This window comes from Euprymna scolopes, chromosome 46, assembly GCF_053919585.1.
Source record: "Euprymna scolopes isolate OS-2025 chromosome 46, ASM5391958v1, whole genome shotgun sequence".
Lineage (NCBI taxonomy): Eukaryota > Metazoa > Mollusca > Cephalopoda > Sepiida > Sepiolidae > Euprymna > Euprymna scolopes.
The window spans coordinates 36,916,737-36,933,433 of record NC_136527.1 but is presented as its reverse complement, the minus strand read 5'-3'; the positions used below and the strand labels follow the sequence as shown (position 1 = coordinate 36,933,433).

The window sequence follows — 16,697 nt, the reverse complement described above, 5'->3', positions numbered from 1 at the left end:
CTTAAGGAACCAGAACCAATTACAGCAGCAGCCGGAACTAGTTATGCAACATCTAAACCTATGGAGACAATATAGATTTCTTCCCAGCTACCGCTATGCATGAGAGCCCTGTCTGCTATAAATGTGGGGGCCCTAACCATTTTGCTAAAAGTGCCGGAGTCCAAGTTGTACGATGAATGTTTATCCACAAACACACAGAACACTATAATGTTTTCGCTGCATGTTCACTGGGACTGTCACAATCTGCACTGAGAAAGGTATCGCAGCTGAAGTTGACGTCTTGGTGATGCAAGAAAATCCCTTGGATTCAACTTATTACTTGGAATTGACGCAACAAGAGCTCTAGAATGTGTCATGATTAGTGCAGGCGGAGGTATATCGCTTGGTAGAGGGAAAGAAATCTGTGCAGCTTTGTCTATTGAGGAAAAGGAGTTCTCTGCTGTGTTTGATAACAAAGAAAGGGCCTGGACTGCGATGTGGAAATGGACCAATATCGAATCACCAGATCAGTTATGCAATACCATTCCAGAGTATGCTGTTACAACTAAGAACCGGGCTGCATCTGAGGAAGAATTCCAGACATGGATTGATAACGGTTGGTTAATACCATACCCAAAAGAACGTCTAGGACCACCCAAAGGATTAATTCCGCTTATGACTATTGAGCAACCGACTAAACACACAATTCGACTGATGATGGATTATCGAGAATAGAATCAGCATGTTGATGCATTTACCGGGAATGCAGATGTGTGCGCTGCTAAACCAGCAGAGTGGCGTCAGAAAAGGAGTAATGTAGCACTGCTAGATTTGAAGAGAGCCTACCTACAGATACGGGTCCATGAGTCACTGTGGCCATTTCAGACAGTGAAGGGGAAAACGATACTGTTTTACACGCTTAGGTTTTGGCCTAAATGTAGCACCTTAATAATAACATTAATATCATTAAAACTGTTTTGATGCAAGATGAGACCACAGTGAAAGCTACTTCAGCTTACATTGATGACATCTACGTTAATGAAGACATACTGTCTGCAGATGCGTTTAAAATGAAATTGGAATCTTTCGGATTAATCAGCAAGGACCCTAAGCATTTAACGCATGGGACATATGAATAAAGGAAGTAGTTCAGCGGGTTCAGCTCGAGGAAGGGGGGGGGGAATGAGTAAAGGGTACAAAGCCAAGCCGGAGTCTTTTGAAACTTCTAAATAGTTTTTACAGAATAAATCTAAGTTTCTCGATATCTATTTTTATTAAATTGCTAGATGGAAGCCCAGAATAATTACGAAAGAACCCCCTTACATTGTAAAGAATGGCTTTCAAAATAATAATGTTATTATCTCAGCAAGGTTCAAAAAATACATAAGTACCGGAGTTTTTTTCTGAATCAGTACTCCCACAAATGTTAGCCACGACTCGCCAGAGTATTATTATATATTATTTATTGTTGGGTATATAAGTACGGGACAAACATACTAAATAAAACCAATAAACAAATGTAGGTTTAGCACATTTTTTACTTTTAAATGTGGATTTATTTTTCTTTTTACTTTGACTTTAGAAGTTTCACGATATATTTTTTGATTAAATTGAATAGTTACGAAACACCCCCCTCTTCTATTGTTAAGATGTCTTTCGAAATAATGTTATTATCCTAGCATGGTACGTAAAAATATATAAGTACCTGATTTTTTTCTGAATCAGCACTCTCACAAATTTTAGCCATGATTCACCAGAGTGTTATTCTATATTATTTATTGTAGCTATATATGTACGGGACAAACATACATGATTTTATTTAAATCAACGGCGAATTTAGACAAATGTAGGTTTAATGCATTAACATTTTTTACTTTTAAATGTGGATTTATTTTTTTTTTTACTTTGACTTTTTCATGTTTCCCTTTATGTATTCTATATTTTCATAAACTTATTGTGTGATTTTTATCTATTTTTTCTTTTTCAGCCAGATTATCGCTCCCCTTTTGTGAATCCTACTATAAACTGTGCGTAATCTTTCTGCTATGAAATGCATATAAGCAACTCATGTATTAAGCTTATTACCGGATTATATTATTTGTTCATGTTAGGGAAACTATCATCACAAACATTGAATCGATCTTACAGAGTGTGGTTGAGTTTATTGCCTTTAACCTTACTAGCTACTTGTTTGGAAAAACTGCTAAGAGTCCCGACCAGGTTATGTGCATAATTCGAACATATTATGACTTTGCAGATTATCAGATTAGGGTAACCCTTTTTATGAAGCTGGATTTTTTCTAGAAATTGAAGTTGTGTCAAATATTGCTGATGTGGTAAGCATGTAAAACATCGATCTTTGTTTTTGTCAACAAAATTGTTTTATTATTTTATATTTTGCAACCGAGTTATTTCTTTGTTTTACATGTTTTGCATGCTTGTGTTTTGAACGTATATAAACATATGGAAACGTTGTCAAGCGTCTAAACCATTATTTTGTCATCCGAAAACTTTAATTCTTTACCTTTTTTGTACAGTGGTCGTTATCATCTTGCTTTACATAATGATGTATGGTCTTTATTCCCGGGTATTGCATCATTCATTTGGAGAGTGGAGGTCTTTGGGTCTTACCATCTTAGAGGCTATCAGGTTTAAGGGGGTGCCAACAGTACCACCCAGCTTATGACAACGAAATTGTGTGAAATTGGCAATTCTCATATGCATGGATCGAAGTATAAATTGAATACGATTATATAAATAATAATTAGAAAATCGAAACAATTGTATTAATTGTATAACTAAGAAGGCTGTCTGCAGATTAATTTGCCAATTTTCAGAGCTTAATTCTGAATATGAATTGACCTAGAAATTGAAGCTAGACTCCAACTATAAAATGAATTTACCACTCTGTGAGGCATGTGAACAAATACAGATTTTTGGATAGAACTAAATTGGTGTATGTTGTCACTGCATAAAGTTTTAACTATATATTAGCTATATACGATGAGTAACATTGCACCACAAAATTATTACCAAGGAGTTTCTTAGGGTGATTAAATTTCTTTTTGTGTTTATGTATGAACATGAAATATATGAGCATTGCAAAATAAACAACTTAGAATAGTACCTACGTATACTTTGTAGTGAGGATTAATTTCTATGTGTATAATTAAGAGGGAAGGAGTTCACTCATAAGGGAAAGACAAGAAGACACAGTAGTTAGCCTCGATAAGCAACGTACATGTGTACCTTTATTGGGTCCGCCATGACAGTCTCCTTTTCTCTCTCCTTCCTGGAGAGCTCGAGTTAAGGGTACATAACTCAGTGTTATGTTTACATGTTATTTTTATTCATTTATTATTATCATTATTATTATTACCACTATTATTATTATCATTATTATTATTATCATCCAAGCTGGAAGTCCTTAAATCTAGACGGTAATCGTCTGTTACGGATAGGTCTAGACCTAGCTTCAGATCTTTCATTCTGCCCTGTATCTGTCATTTTCAGAGGTTCATCCTTTATTTGAGTACCTGGTGTGGAAGGTGGGGTTGGTGTTATTTGTATTTGAGGGTGTTGTTGGCTGTCTGGGCGTACTGGGTTTGAGTTTGTAGGTGACTGTGGGGAATTGATCCTGATTCTCTTTGGTAGGTCATCTGGTAGGATGTCATCATGAGCCAGGTTGCGGCTATCCGTGCTTATTTTGCGAAGGTAACGGCGGTTTCGGAGTGTGGTTCTTCTGCTGCCATCAACTAATACACGGTATTGTCTGTGGGGGAGAGTTTCAACAATCGTGCCGGTGTTATCCCAGCGCAGTGGTTTGTGTCCATGTTGGTTTTGAATTGACACATCTTCCCCAATTCTTAGTGGGTTGAGTTGTTGCCTGTTTTCAGTGTGTTTCATGTTGTTGAGGAAACGCTGGTTAATGGCCCTCTCGCGCATGTCGGCGAGTTCCAACCATTCACGGCGAAATTTTGTGGGGTTTGGTAAGTGGTCATTCAGGGGACGAGCGAATAGAAGTTCTGATGGTGACGCACCTATGTCAGGTGGTGGTGTGTTGCGATGGAGTAGCAGTGCTTTTGCCACTTCATCCGTATCTAGTGAACCATTGGGGCTAACATTTGTTGTTAATATCCTCTTCATATGCTTGACAGCTGCCTCAGCTCTGCCATTGCTTTGTGGATAATATGCCGACGAGACTCGAAGGGATATGCCCCATGTTTTGAGAAATGTCCTCCACTCATCAGAGTTGTATGGGGGTCCACCGTCACAAGCAATTTCTTCCGGCACACCATAATTCACAAAATACCTGCGTAAGATGTTGCATACTGTGGAGATCCTGGCGTCTTGTTGCATTGAAGATACCTCTGTCCAACCTGAATATCTGTCAGCATATATCATATATTTCCGTCCCGCCATGTTGAAAATATCTGTTACTGTCGACTGGAAAGGGTATTCTGGGTGAACAGGCTCCATTGCAGGTTCTTTATGGTTTGATGGGGCAATTTCGTTACAGCGCTTGCACTGATTGCGCTTTTCCTGCAATTGTGCTCCCATATCAGGCCAAAAAAAAACGTTGTCTGGCGTTGCTTCTCATACTGTTGACCCCCTGGTGGCCAACATGGAGTTTGTCGATGAGTTCGCGACGTAGGGTTTTTGGAATTAATATGCGGCCTTCCTTGAATACTAGAGACTGAACTGTGTATAGGTCGCTTCGCATATTCCAAAACACTTTAATATTTGGCTATAGAAGATCCTTGTGTTCAGGGAATCCTTGTTCTATTGTCTCCACGAGGTTCATGTATTGGTGATCCATCGCGGCTTCTTGCTGTATGCGCACCATCTTGATAGGAGATGTTTCCTGGTTGTATCAGTATTCTATTCCAGCTTGCAACGCTTCTTCCATGCTATCCAATTCCGCTGCTGCGACCTTGGTGGTATGTGTAGGGATACGGGACATGGCATTTGCTCCACCATTGGCGTCGCCTGATATTGATATGGCCCTGAACTGGTACATCAGGGTCTGCTCTCTGATATCTAAAATCCTGGGATTTTTTATTTCGTCCAAGCTACGATCATTGAATATCGGCACAAGGGTTTTGTGATCAATAGCAAGTATCAGGTGGGGGCAGCCTAAAACAAACATTTTGCAGCTTTCCAATCCAAACTTTATAGCTAAAGCATCTCCTTCAATTGGTGCATACCGGTTCTCAGCAGGTCTAGTGAATCGGGAGCCAGCATATACAACTTTCCAATGTCCTGGCCCACAACGGTGGTCCATTGTGGACGGGCATGCACAATGTTTTTGGAGTAGGGTAAATCCTATTCCTGTTCGACTCCAGTCTGTAGTCAGACATGTCGGGCGATTTATTTCGAATGTTCGAACGCCATCCCGGATGTTTTCTAGGATTGTTTCCTTGGATTGCTGGAAGAGTTGTTCCAATGTATCGTCCCAGTAAAACCTGCTGTTATGTTTCAGTAGTTCTCTGAAGGGTGACATGATGGGTGCTTGGGCAAACGCATATGAAACTTGGTTAATCAAACCAAAGAAAGATCTAACTCCTGTAATGTTTGTCGGTGATGGGAAGTTTCTGATGCCCTCAAGTAATTTTTGAGATGGTTTGTATCCTGTTAAGCTGATGTCGAAGCCAGCAAACTCTACATTGTCTTTTGCGAATTGGAATTTTTCTGGGTTAAATACTATTCCATTTTCAGCACATAGTATGATGTATCTAACGGTGTGCCAAAAGGATAGTGCCATATCATCATCCCACAAGATAGAGTCGTCCACACAGCGAGCAACACGAGGGAAACCTTCTGTAAAGGTGCCGAATCTCTTTGTGTAACCATAATTGGACGCTTGGAAACCTTGGGGGGCTCGCAAATACCTGTATCTGCCCCATTCTGTTATGAAAGTGGTGGCATCCCGTGCCTTTACAGCCAGAGGAACACTGTGATATCCGTTCCAGGCATCCAGAATAGTTTTCTTTTTTCCTGGGGGTAGCGTATTGACAAGATTGAATGGGGAGGGTGTGTTGTGTGTTTCTCGTCTTGTCATTGCATTTAAATTTTGGAGGTCGACCGTTCTATGTGGGCTGCCATCTTTTTTGGGCACGGTGATCATTCTAGAACACCATGTCGTTGGTGTCCAATGATGTTCAGTGCTACGTCTGCATCAAGCTGGGATTTGACAGCTTCTTTCCAGTGGTGAGGGACAGGGATTGGTTTGTGAACAGCCTTAGGTTGGTGGTTGTCGAGGAATGTGATAGTAAGCGGTTCTCCGGTCATAGTCTGCAATTTCTGGTGTGTACATGTATTAAATGCACTGCTGGCAAAATAGCATTTGATCCAGCTCTATCTCTCCTCGATATTCCGGTGTGGCAGGAAACGGGAGCTTGTCTGGCAGTGGTGGGCATGGTGATCTGTATGGGCACCCGCATGGGGATAACATTCGGTCAGTTGGTTTGGGGTCCATCTTCGTTGTAGCTACCAGACTATTAATTTGTGCTGGAAAGTCGTCGTTGATAATTTTGAGTTTTTTCAGGGCCGTTTGTGATATATACAGGCTCTTAACCCTTGGGCTGATGTATATCACCTCCGAACATGTTGCCTTACCGAGTGACATCGTGGCAATTAAGGCCCCCTTAATGGGCAGGTTGTCATCATTAACGGCACGTAACCGATGTCTGGTGCGCAGCAGATGTTCAGAAGTGCACCCCAGATTGTTCAATAAGTCCACACCAGCTGTACTTGTCTGAGCTCCTGTGTTTGCCAAAGCGAGCAATTGGACGGGTTGGTGTTTCATATTTATATGTCTGAATCGTCCGAGATGTTGGTGGGCCCTTGTATCTAATGTGATAGTAACATTGAAAAGTGGAGGTGGCTCTGGTCGGCTTTGTGTGAACTTGTTGTTGGTCCATGACCCATGCGGGATCCCCTCTTCTTCCTCTAGTCATTTAGGTTGCACAGTCATTGTCGATATGAACGAAGAATCTTCATCTTGGCTGTCATTTGTGTAGTCTCCCATTATGGCATTTGACGATGCTGTGCCATGGCATGTGGTTGAGAAGTGGTTCTCTTTGCCACATTTGTGGCATGATTTGCCCCAAGCGGGGCATTGTCTTCGTCCTTTTGGGTGTGCCTTGTGTCTACAACCTTTGCATTTGCCATTATCATTTTTGGTCTTGTCTGGTGGTGGAAACTTTCTTGATGACGCAGATTTAAATTGGTCCACTTGTGTGACCTCTGCTGGTCGGAAGTGATTTGATGCTCTGGCGGTAGATTCTAGAGTCAAGAGACGTCTAGTTAAGTCATTTAGAGTTGGCAGGGACGTAATCTCTGCTAAAATTTTGCTCTGGTGGGAGGTGTCTCGTAATCCATCAATGCTTTGAGATTTGATCATGTCTTCGGAAAATGACATTGTACATTGCTGGTTGCCACAATTGAAAGCGCAGAGCATCGCTTGTGATTTCAACCGGGAAATAAAGGATGTGATAGTCTCCCCATCACTTTGCCTCATTACAAAGAACTGCTGACGGTATACCTCGGGATGGACGGTTTTCACGGCAACGGATTTAATATATTCCAGCAGCTGCTCCTCTGTAGCATTATGCAGGGCATCCGGACCAATAAAATTGAATAACATCTCATTGACAGATGAATTGCATGCAGATCGTAACACATTCCGGATTTCTGTGGGGTCGTTAAGTTGTGTCATCTCCTTAAAACGAAGCCATGCATCCTTAAAAATGATCCATTTATTGTCTGACGAGTCAGGTTCTATTACTGGTCGCTCGGGCTTCACTCGTGAATGGCGCGACAATGGGGTGGGGGCGTGTTGCCCGGTGGGCAGAAGGCGTGCCATGAGGTTCGTTATCTGTTCTTGCATGGTGTTCTTGTTGCATTTGTAACATGAAAGAAATTGGGTCGATTTCGGCATGTTTTGGTGAAGCTTCGTTTGGGTTAGACATATTTGTGTTTAACTAGAGTGTCAAAAAGTATTGAATATGTATACTGACTGGATATTAAAAACAAAACAAACAAAACAACGAAAAAAGTTTACCACGTGGTGAGGGTGCGTCCTTCATCGTTCATACGTATTTTCATGTTTTATTTTTAGGATGGGTCGTTGTATTTTTCCTTTGTTTCGTTTTTTTTTGTTTTTATCCGACTCCTGACACCATGTATAATTAAGAGGGAAGGACTTCACTCATAAGGAAAAGACAACAAGACACATAAGCAACGTACATGTGTACCTTTATTGGGTCCGCCATGACAGTCTCCTTTTCTCTCTCCTTCCTGGAGAGCTCGGGTTAAGGGTACATAACTCAGTGTTATGTTTACACTATGTTCATTTCCAAAAGCAAATTAGTTCTTACAAGAACGTGCTAACTCCAAATATTTCTGACCTTAGACAATTAGTTGTATGGATTTTGGCAAGGGTTAGAGTATGTTGCAATATTTTTTTTATTCATAATGGGGTATGGTCCCTCACAGTTGGAAGATTCTATTTATAAACGCTGCTGCTAGGAACTGACGAATCAAATTAATCCACGGTCTGCTACCAACCAATTAGAAACTAGAATTGCCCCATAAAAATTAAACCTTTTTTTTAGCAACCTTGAATATGTTTGCTACGAGACCCGACGTATGCTACACAGTAACAAAATTATCACAAGAATTATCTAGAGAGACAAGGAGGGGTTTTAATATAGCTAAACAAGTTTAAAAGTTGACTAAGGAACATAATTTAGTATTTAGAAAATAAAAAAAAAATCCCCTACAATTAGAAGGATTTTCTGATTCAAATTGGGGAAACGACGAAGATCGCAAAAGTATATCTGGATATTGTTTCAGACTATCAGAAAATGTGCCATATTCATGGAAATCTAAAAAGCAACAGATTGTATCTCCTTCTACTTGTGAAGCGGAATTTATCATACTACGCAGAAAGCACTCTACCTAAAAAATGTCCTAAAGACTATTGTAGAACCAGAATTAACTAAAAAACAAGTAATAATTGAGATAATCAAGGCAGTATAGTCTTAGCACAGGACACAGTAATCCACCAAAGATCTAAGCATATAAATATTAAATACCACTTAATCAGTAACGAGGTGAAAAAGCGATCCATTATTTTAAATTACATATCAGAACAAAATGTCCCTGATGTATTCACAAAACCATCGAGAAGAATAAAGTTAAAGCGTTTGCCTCCAACCTTGTCGGGGGATTTGGCTGTGAATAACTTTTAACCGGCCTATGTATGTATATATATATATATATATATATATATATATATATATATATATATATATATATATATATAAATATGTATGTATATATATATATATATATATATATATATAAATATGTATGTATATATATATATATATATATATTGAAAATATGTATATATATATATTGAAAATATGTATGTATATATATTGAAAATATGTATGTATATATATATATTGAAAATGTGTATGTATATATACATATATATATATATTGAAAATATGTATGAGTATATATATATTGAAAATATGTATATATATATATTGAAAATATGTATATATATATATTGAAAATATGTATATATATATATTGAAAATATGTATATATATATATATTGAAAATATGTATATATATATATATATTGAAAATATGTATATATATATATACATTTAAAATATGTATGTATATATATTGAAAATATGTATATATATATATTGAAAATATGTATGTATATATATATAGAAAATATGTATGTATATATATATATTGAAAATATGTATGTATATATATATATATTGAAAATATGTATATATATATATTGAAAATATATATGTATATATATATATTGAAAATATGTATGTATATATATATTGAAAATATGTATGTATATATACAAATATATATATTGAAAATACGTATGTATATATATTGAAAATATGTATGTATATATACAAATATATATATTGAAAATACGTATGTATATATATATATATATATTGAAAATATGTATATATATATTAAAAATATGTATGCATATATATATATATTGAAAATATGTATATATATATATATATATTGAAAATATGTATATATATATTGAAAATATGTATATATATTGAAAATATGTATATATATATATTGAAAATATGTACGTATATATATATATATATATATATATATATATATATTGAAAATATGTATGCATATATATTTTGAAAATATGTATGTATATATTGAAAATATGTATGTATATATATATATATATATATATATATATATATATATATATTTCTATATGCTTCTATATACTGAATATATGTCCTGGGCAAGACGTTAAACTGCATCCATTTTGTTTTTATTAACACTTTAACCTACTAATGCGTAGCTAATACTTTTACTGAAATAGAAAATGAAAACATTTTTAAAAAATCCCTTTTTTGAAATTATATATATATATATATACATATATATTATTTGCCATTATATATGTATATATATATATTATTTGAAATTATATATATATTATTTGAAATTATATATATATACATAATTTGAAATTATATATATATATATATAATTTGAAATTATATATATATATATATAATTTGAAATTATATATATATAATTTGAAATTATATATATATAATTTGAAATTATATATATATATAATTTGAAATTATATATATAATTTGAAATTATATATATATATATAATTCGAAATTATATATATATATAATTTGAAATTATATACATATATAATTTGCAATTATATATATATATGCATATAATTTGAAATTATATATATATATTATTTGAAATTATGTATATATATTATTTGAAATTATATATATATACATATATTATTTGAAATTATATATATATATTATTTGAAATTATATATATACATATTATTTGAAATTATATATATATATATTATTTGAAATTATATATATATATATTATTTGAAATTATATATATATTATTTGAAATTATATTTATATATAATTTGAAATTATATATATATATATTATTTGAAATTATATATATATATATATTATTTGAAATTATATACATATATATATTATTTGAAATTATATATATATATATATTACTTGTAATTATATATATATATATTATTTGAAATTATATATATATATATATATTATTTGAAATTATATATATATATTTTTTGAAATTATATGTATATATTATTTGAAATTATATATATATTATTTGAAATTATATATGTATATATATATATATTATTTGAAATTATATATATATATTATTTGAAATTATATATATATATATATTATTTGAAATTATATGTATATATTATTTGAAATTATATATATATATTATTTGAAATTATATATATATATTATTTGGAATTATATATATTATTTGGAATTATATATATTATTTGGAATTATATATATATATTATTTTAAATTATATATATATTTTTTGTATTGATTTAATTAAGAAGAAAAGAAAAAATCATTTTTTCAAAAACATTTTCTTTGTAAATATTTTTTTGAAAAATTAGACTTTACTTTTACTTTTATTTTACGCACATTAGTTTTTTTCTTTATCAAAAATGTCTTTTTGCATTGTTTTAATCAACGAAAAAACAAAAACACTCTCTGTTTAATGGGTATGTATTGCATATATATATATATATATATATATATATATATATATATATATATATATATATATATATTCTAGCAAAAACACCCGTCGTTTACTGGGTTCAAAAGCAGCCTACAGAAAATGGACTCTGATTTATTAAAGTATGATAGGTTATGAAACGAAGCATTGAGGGTATCAAAACCAAAGCAAACTATGATGAAAGTAAAAATAAAATAGATTAACGACGTAATTTATTATACCATACCTGTTTACACTGAACCACTTATCACAATATTCTGTCGATCTGCCAGATTAAACATACCCATTCCTGTGTCTCGATAAATCTTCTATCATTATATGTAATCAGTTTTTTAAAATAGTCAACCATATAGGAGCCTGTTCGTAACCAGAAACACACACATTCAGCTTTATATATATATATATATATATATATATATATATATATATATATATATGTGTATATATATGCGTTTTTGAATGAGACTGCATAATCATACTTAAGAAATGTCTTCCTTTTTTAAGGTAAAATTAAAAATCCATTTCTTTTATTTCTCTTCTATACACATATGTATATTTTTTTGACATTTGAAAAAATTTAAAATGGCTTCTTTTTACATGCTGAAATTTTAAGATCCAAATTATTTCTATTTTTATTATGTATAATTAAATATGATATTTATGTATTTCTGCATCGACTTAAAAATTAACAAAAAGGACTTCACCATTATATAAAAAATACAGGATGCAATATTTTTTTTTCATTTATGATGGGGTATGGTGCCTCACAGTTGGGAGATTCTATTTATAAACGATGCTGCTAAAAACTGACGAATCAAATTAATTCACGTTCTGCTACCAACCAATCAGAAGTCAGAAATACCCCATGAAAATTAAACCTTTTTTTAGAAACTTTGCATATGTTTTTTTTTTGTGTCAACACGGGAAAAATCTTTTTCTCTTTGGCTACAAAATTATAAAGTCAGAAACATGTACAAAACAACTGTCTACTGAGAAGCCGTCATCTCCAGAACTTGTATAGAACAACTAATTATAAGAAATTGTTCTGAAACTAAACATGGCTTCCAATTCAAGCGATTAGCAGATCTAAGACTAACTTGTCGGCAAACAGAAATGCTACAGGTGGCGTTTTATTGAACGTTTGATTCCCTAGAAAAATGCATGAGAAATGCAAGTGCCACATGATATGACAAAGAAGGGAGTCTTAATTGAGAAGCAGGACAGGCAAGATGTGTCTGAAAATGTTTAAAAAAATAACCTCGATGTCTGGTCGTCTACGTCTCTCAATTTCCATTGTTAAGACTAACTTTGAAGAAAAAACTGAATAAAAAATAATTAGTTTATTAGATATTAGCTTTTTAATTCGATATTAGCTTTTTCTCCCATGAACAATTTCTCTTTAAATAAAACATTTGAAAACCAGATAATCTTCATTGTGTTTTACTACATGTGTACTTTTTGTTCGTTAAGTTTAATCAAAGACGACAAGTCAGGAACAATAATTAAATCGACTATAAAATAAAGAACTTGATCGATTGAAGGGAATAACACAAATGAGAAAAAACTATTCATTTATAAAAAAAAACTGCATAAACTTTTGTTAACATAAACATATTACATTAAGTCAAATTAACAAAGCCTATATAACATGTGCCTTGAGTAAGAGGATCAGATTTCCATATCGCAGTGATAGACCAAGGTCTCTTCCGATGTAATTAGTCTTTTGAAAACGTTTGACTCATAATCTTAGCATATCTCAAAATGCATCTTAGAACACTCGACACATACAAGTCATAATCACGTTGCACACCAGTTTTCGTTATTTCACCCTAGTTAAGCCACGTTTAGCATGGTCAGTACAAGATTAGTAACTATTTGGGAATACCAGGCGCTATATATAGAAAGACTAGCAAAACCCCAATGTCGTCATTTTTACATATGGGGGATATACATGCAAATCGAGGATGCTCATAAATTAATATTACCATGAAACTTGTTTTTTCGGCTGAAGCCAGTTAAACACATTTAGAGTGAATACTGCTTCCACACACTATGATACTCGATGCGTGTTTGCTTTTGAAAAGTCGTCATCAACCTAGGAATCCATCAGATGATTTCAACAGACCCTGCACTATTCATGAACTTTTCAGCGATTTGGTGAATAGTCAAGCATGGATCTTCAAAAAACGTATCCTCATCATTGCTTACAGTTGCCTAATCAATGACAGATGAATAGCAACCAGATGTAGGTGCTGCTGCTACAGACTTCATGACATATGGGAATTTACAATTAGTTCATAGTTTTAATTTGCCACATGACGCATAGAGATATAAAGCATTGCATATGCAACATTTCTACTAGATCAGACAAACACAAGTGAGTCCGGGTCATAATTTATTGAATGTCCCTCGTAATTTGAAAAAAATATTGCACAGTAAATATTTTTGTGAAAACAAAAATGATAAAATGGTAAAACCTGAAGCAGATATTAAGACATGGATACGTGATATAAAATGTTTTATTGAGATGTATTAAATTTAAAAAAAAATTAATACATGGATACGTGATATAAAATGCTTTATTAAGATGTATTAAATTTTTAAAAAATTATTAACATATGGATACGTAATATAAAATGTTTTATTGAGATGTATTAAATTTTAAAAATATATTAATACAGGGATACATGATATAAAATGTTTTATTGAGATGTATTAAATTTTTAAAAATTATTAACATATGGATACGTAATATAAAATGTTTTATTGAGATGTATTAAATTTTAAAAATATATTAATACAGGGATACATGATATAAAATGTTTTATTGAGATGTATTAAATTTTTAAAAATTATTAAGACATGACTTTGACATAAAGGATGTGTGTACTTTACGTTGTTTTTAAATATTTACACAATAAAAGTTTGTTTTTAAAAGAAAATTATTTTCATAATAACAAGGACCATATTTTTTTCTCCGGTTTTTGCGTGAGAGAGTGACACAAATTTTGAACACAAGAATGTCCAAACAGGTAACAAGAATATGTTTTTTTTTTACTTTTTTAACATTTTTCAATTTTAGTTTTACAAAAATATGGCTTTTTCAGTTTTTATTTCGTGGAGCAAATCGAAACATACTTGACTGGTATGTGTGTATGCTTCGAGGGGTCAGTTGATTAAAAAAATACAAAAAACTAGAATGGTACACCAAGTTGGTTTTATGGTTGATGCTCATGAGAGCGACACAGAATGTCGCCATTTCTATGCAAATGAGACAGATGAATAAAAACAGCCGTGAAGCAAATAGAGGACATATTAGAAGAAAGCATGCTACAGAAGTGTACAAGTCAACATGAAAAAGAGTCAAATTTTGGAGCTGAAAGTGTTTTTATTACGATATAAATTCATATCCGTGGGCATATTTATGGACAGTTGTTATCTCTGTTATCGCATAATTGATAAGACTTTGTCTTTTAAGAATTGTGTTTAAATATTTCTTAGGATTTTTCATAAAGCCAGTTAATATATTTCATATACTTTCGTCTCTTTTGTTTCATTTTTCCTCAGTCAAAGTTCTCAGAAATCAAGGGACTCCCTATATGAGGTTCACACTTGAATTCTATATGAGAAACAGAGATACTTGAATGTTTTCTTTAATATTTTTTGCATGCAACAAATGTTCCTTCTATATTTTTTGCATGCAACAAATGTTCCTTCTATGCAAAGAACCACATATTTCACAGAAATGTGGTTGTCTCTTTTTTAATTATTTTTTAAGCTGGTGATGGCGCATCCTACAGATGCCAGGTATTTACCCTTTTTCTATATGACACTGGTATTTCGTTATTTTTTCTTCTCACTCTGTTTAGCCTAGAAACGTAGCTGTTGTTATCGAAGCCATAGTATATTATGTATGAAATGTATAACTGTCGTTCCAAAGACTTGTTACAGCATTCATTTGACAGATCGTCATATATTAACACATTTTATTGTATTTCATTATATAGTAGCAATCCTCTAGCAGAACCTGATAGCTCCATGTAAAATGGTTCACACTAGCTCCTATGTGGTACAAACCCCACTTGTAATTGGTCATTAAGCTTTGATCGTGAGCAATCACTATAATTCTTTCCTGATATTGTTGGAGCTATCCCCTTTTAAACCAGTCTATTAAGTTTTCCTTATTTATGTATTCCAGGGGGAATAAATCCAGAAAACCCGCACTACACTGGTTTGGCCAATTTACCCCATTTTTTGTAATTCTTGTTTCGTGAGGCTTGTATACCATTTTGAGGTATTGATATTGAAAGGTCATCACACATTGTTTCCCATATGTGTAAGCAAATGGTGCAACAAAGTTGACTTATGTGCAAACAAAGAACCACATATTTCACAAGAATGTGGTTTCTCCCATGTATGTGTTTTCATATGATGCAACAAATGTGACTTCTGTGCAAAACAAGAACCACAAGAATATGGGTTGTCTCTTTTTTTTATCTTACTTTTGTTAGTTTGAAGAGATCAAGGGGTTCCTTCCTGGGCTAACACTTGATTCTATTATAGTTTAAATTTATATCCGAGGGCTCTTTTAAGAATAGACACTGTTCCCTTTATGGCTGCTATCTGTATTTCCTGACAGCTTGGTTTTTTGCTTCTACGTATTCTTGAAGTTTCTGTTTTATTAGGCCAGTTGCTCATGTAACAACTGGTATAATTTTTATTTCTTTCAGAGACCATGTTGTTTTTAGATCATTTTTTAGGTCCTGATATTTTGTTGTCTCCTGTATGTGTTTTCGTATGACTCAACAAATTTGACTTTTGTGCAAAAGAAGAACCACATACTTCACAAGAATATGGTTTGTCTCCTGTATGTGTTGTCATATGATTCAACAAATTTGACTTTTGTGCAAAAGAAGACCCACACACTTCACAAGAATGTGGTTTTTCTCCTGTATGTGTTGTCATATGATTCAACAAATTTGACTTTTGTGCAAAAGAAGTACCACATATTTCACAGGAATATG

The 16,697-nt window shown here is 33.1% G+C and overlaps 1 long non-coding RNA gene across 1 annotated transcript in view; it reads right to left on the bottom strand.

Moving 5' to 3' along the window:
* The window catches only part of LOC145270998 (uncharacterized), a 61,339-nt gene that overhangs the window by 10,347 nt on the left and 34,295 nt on the right, over positions 1–16,697 (bottom strand). The gene's annotated exons all lie outside the window — the stretch shown is intronic.